Below are 5000 nucleotides of genomic sequence, written 5' to 3'. Positions count from 1 at the left end.
ATATTTCAAAGATAACTCGAGGCCTTCAAGGGTTAAGATCGTGGTGGTAGCAAAGGAATTAATCTTGTTAGCCTTAAACTCTGTAGTAATTATCCCGTCTTTTGATGAACAGAGTCTATTGGCATTAGCCACAAATATATCTCTGTAGTATTTTACAAAACACTTTTTGACAACTAATATGCATTTGTTTTTTGGCTACCTCCCGTGTAATGGGGAAAAAGCCTTTGGTATATGTATGTATGTATGTATGTATGTATGTATGTATGTATGTATGTATGTATGTATGTATGTAGGTAGGTAGGTAGGTAGGTAGGTATGTAGGTATGTATGTATGTATGTATGACGCATCCACAACAACAAAGTGCTTCTCCGTTGGATTCAACAACCACAACGTTCCTAGTGGCTTCTCCGTCAATGTAGAGCTCACTAACGTTGTGTTCTCCTTGCATTCCTCACTCAACCTCCGGGCAATAAAGACGTGAAATGGCTCTATGTTAATTGCAGCTCTCTGCCTCTCGATCTTCCACTATCACTGGACAGTCTTCATTTATGAGCAATCCTCCTAAGTTCTTCAGGTAGAGAGACAGAGAGAGAAATGGGGAGGGAGAGAGGAAGATGGGGAGGGAGAGAGGAAGATGAGGAGGGAGAGAGGAAGATGGGGAGGGAGAGAGGAAGATGGGGAGAGGGGAAGATATGGAGAAAGGAAGATAGGGAGAGAGGAAGATGGAGAGGAAGATAGGGAGAGAGGAAGATAGAGAGGAAGATAGGGAGAGAGGAAGATAGGGAGAGAGGAAGACAGGGAGAAAGGAAGATAGGGAGAGAGGAAAAGAGAGCGAGGAAGTGAGGAAAAGAGAGAGAGATAAAGAGACAGACAGACATAGGGAGAGGGAGAGGGAGGAGTGGGGAAGGCCAAGGCAGAGGGAGAATGAGAAAAGGAGAAAGTGAGGGAGAGGAAAGAGTTGGGAGGAGCAAGACTGAAGAAGAAAAAGAAAAGGAGAAATTTAGAGGGGCAGAGGAAGAAAGTGAGGGAGAAGGAAATAGTATGGGAGAGGATGGGACAGAGAAAAAGAGGGAAAGGGAGAAGGAGACGGGGAGAAAGCGAAGAAGGAGAGGAGTGGAAGGGAGAGAGCGAGAACGAGACTTAAGAAGAGAAAGTAACGTTTCCTGCAAAGGTTGCCGATGTTCGCTCATTTTGTAAAAATCTGTGTCCATATTAGTGATATCACGTCAGACCCGATTTTACACTTGAGGGACCCACGAGGGGAATCTGTAAGTGACGGTTTTGCAAGACGAAAGAATCGCGATCCAAGTCCTCGTATTTAAAGATGGTCAATATCCTTATCTTCAGATTTTCACTCAGTCCAATAGTTATTTCGCACCTCGTTATCTCCTCCAAAATTATCAGAGCCCATTTGTACTTCTGGCAAAAAAAAAAATAGATTAATCAATAAAAACGAAAAAATATATTATAACAAAATCCATCTATGAGGATGAGGAACTAACATGAGAGGGAGGAAAGGATGGTGGATGAGAGTGGAGTATGTGGAGATGAAAATGAGAGTGGAGTATGTGGAGATGAAATGGGAAAGAATGGGTATATGCCTTTTGACTTTGGCTACCTCCCTGATAAGGGGGAAAAAGCCCTTGGTATATGGATAAATATATTTCTTTATCAACAAATGAAGGTATTTAGCAGTCTTGTGCACTTGCTACTTAGGGATTATGATATTCTGTTCACGTAAACCTGGCAGACATTTTCATTAATAACGATGCTAGATATATTTCTTCCTGTTTTTTTTCTGCATTACAAACATTCATTATAATATTTAAGTGAAGGATATCATATCTCTTTTTCAAGTGATCTGTATCTACTAATGGTTTATATTAAGATATTTAATTCATTAGAAAAATATTTGCTGTCAAAAATAAAATTGAAATATATATTAAGAACATAAGAATAAAGAAGACTGCAAGAGGCTGTAAGGCCTACACTAGGCAGTTCCATGCCCATTACCACCTGTCATCCTTTCAGCGCTCACTACATGGTTACTACGTCTATTCTATTCGTTGACCAATTTATTGATAAACCAGTTTTTGCCTATTTCCTTTTTAAATCTAAATTTGTCCAATTTAAATCAATTTCTGCCAATCCTGCCATGTTATCTTAATATAATGACCTTGTGTGCATCCCCCTTGTTGAAACCTTTGATCCACTTTAACACCTCTATTAAGCATTTTACCTATAACTGACCTCAAACTGATTGGCCTGTAGTTGGTGCATAGACAATTTGTCACCTTTTTTGAAAACAGGAACAATATTTACACCTAAAAAAATCTCGGAAAAATATAATACTCAAATCTCTTTAAGACTTGTTTTTCTATATTTTATCTATTTTGATAGTTCTGTCAGGCTGAAAATAAATTATTAGTATCGTAGGATAAAAAGATTCCAAAAATTTTCACAAACATGTTTTACCTGATAATATAGATATCACGATAACTAACATCTTCCATAAGTCGTCATACAACACTGATAATGAGTGGAAAGGGTGGTGAGGTAAAATCCAAAAAACCGTAGGAGTTTTATTACTAACGTTTCGTCCTTGAGAAGACTTCCTCAGAGTATGTACTCTAAAAAAGTCCTCTTAAGGACGAAAAGTTAGTAATTAAACTCCTACTTTTTTCTTTCTTTCTTTCTTTCTTTCTTTTTTTTTTGGGGGGGGGGGCGTTTACCTCACCACCCTTTCCGCTCATTCTGTCATTCATATTTCAACACTGATTATGTTTTGGCCAGAAGAATTCTTTTAACCGAGGTACGGTTCTTAACCTGAAAAGGATGAGATTATCTTTAATTAACCTTTTCAGCCCAGTGAATCGGTTAATGAATGTTTTCTAGCCGACTTCAGATGGTTTTCCTCGCTTGATAAGCAGACTCCGTACTGAAGACATGGAGAACACTTGCATAGCCTTCACGAAGTCGAAGAATTGCGTAAACGAACTGTCCTCCCTCGCTTTGCCTTTCAGGAAGGATTAGTGTTGAGGGTATAGCTAAGCTCGTGGTACACACTGCTCACCACCAATGTAGATATGTTATGTGCATGTAACCACTCACCTCAAGTACATACATACATATACCAAAGGCTTTTTCCCCCTACACGGGGGGGGGGGTAGCCAAAAAGAAAAAAGGCATAGAAACCACTCCCACCCATTCCATTTCCTATATATTCCACTCCCCTCAAGTACTCACCTCAAGTACCTGTCAATAAGTCTAATATCCTCATTTTCATAATAAGCGATATCAACTTCCTCAACCCAGTTAGTTCCATTCAGTCTTGTTCAGCCAAGAGTCAATTCAAATCTGAAGGTAGGAAAACTTGGTTATGTTCTATTTATGTTATGCTGATGATATTGGACGACGAGTGGTACCTGCAAATATTGGTCTTGTAAAATAAACGTCATGGAGAATCCTTTTCCTGTCACTCTTCTTCGAAACTCGTCTATATTCTGGCCTCAGTATTGAGATGCAACCTCAAGGGGTTCACATCGGCTCAGCACTAAGCTTAAGGTCTTTCTGTCGGCTTTAGTCACGTTTCCTTTAATCTTTTATTTATTCATTTATTTATTTATTTATTTATTCATTTTATTTATTTATCTTCATTTTATTGATTTATCTATTTATTCATTTATTTATTTATTTATTTTATTCTGTTTTACTTTTTTTTTTTTTTTTTTTTTTTTTCAATGGGAGTTGATAGGAAATTGGGCCATGATGATACCACAGTCCAATGTTTCCTCCAAAAGAGATCAATGGGTCGACACACATTGTTTTTGCTTATTTTTTTTATTATTATTGCTTCTATTTACTTCTTGGCTGAGTCATCGTCCTGACAGATCGAGGCTATATTTTTTATCCAAAGGATTACAAAGGATTACAAAGGCGGAGCATGCCGACAGGAGACCTTTTGGTCCATAAGTATATCGGATGCGAAAAAAATATATATATAAATGATAAAAATATATATAAAATAAAAAATTATAATAATATAAATAATAATTAATAAAATAAATAATACATAGGTATAGTTAAATGATAAACAAACAGGTAAATAGTAAATAATAATAAACTGAAAAATAAATAATGATAAATGGAAATCAAGCAAATAATAAATAAACAGACAAATAATAACAAACAAATAATCAAATAATATAAAATAAATGGCAGTCATTACAGCATCTTGCTTAAATGTTTATCTAAACGAATCTTAAAGCTTCAAACTGAACCACATTGCACTGCCTCTGCAGGAAGTTTATTCCATTCATTAATTACACGGTTGGCGAAGTTGTTTCTACCCACTTCCAAATTAAACATATTTCCTGATAGTTTGAGACCACTATTTCTTGTCGGATTCTCATTCATTGTAAGAATTTTGTCGCTTTTGATGTCAATCCCCTTTAGAATCTTGGATACCTCTTGAGTCTACGCTTTTAGTTCGTAGTATGAAAATGTTCTCAACGTTACTCTTTTCCTTCGAAATACAGGAATATTAGTTTTCAGTCTCTGAAAAAAAATTCTATTTTGCTTTATTTTTGTGGTATTAATTTGGTTCCTTATCCAAATTTAATTTCATTTTTAATCTACCAATACCTTTAATGAGATTCAGGAATCAAACTTAAACTGTATATGTTCCACTACTTCAGATACTATTACGAGTATATATATCACGTTCCTATTCAGCATCCGAATTTACCGTAGCCATAATGCTTCTGGAGAGGTTGATGACGACGTTGGTGATGATGATGAGATTGCGTTTCTTCCTCAACATTTACCTCCGAGATAATTCATTACACGTGAAGCCTTCCAGCGCAACATTACTCACCCTGATGGCAGTGCAGACGTACCACGGCCCCCCCAAGAGCAACCAATATAGTCTGGAAGGCAAATGTTGTCGAATGGGCCATTGTCGTCTCTTGTGCTTTATGTCTAATGAGTTTATGCAGAA

Source organism: Oratosquilla oratoria, chromosome 10, assembly GCF_046742065.1.
Source record: "Oratosquilla oratoria isolate Oo_2021 chromosome 10, ASM4674206v1, whole genome shotgun sequence".
Taxonomy (NCBI): domain Eukaryota; kingdom Metazoa; phylum Arthropoda; class Malacostraca; order Stomatopoda; family Squillidae; genus Oratosquilla; species Oratosquilla oratoria.
This window is presented reverse-complemented; position numbering follows the sequence as displayed.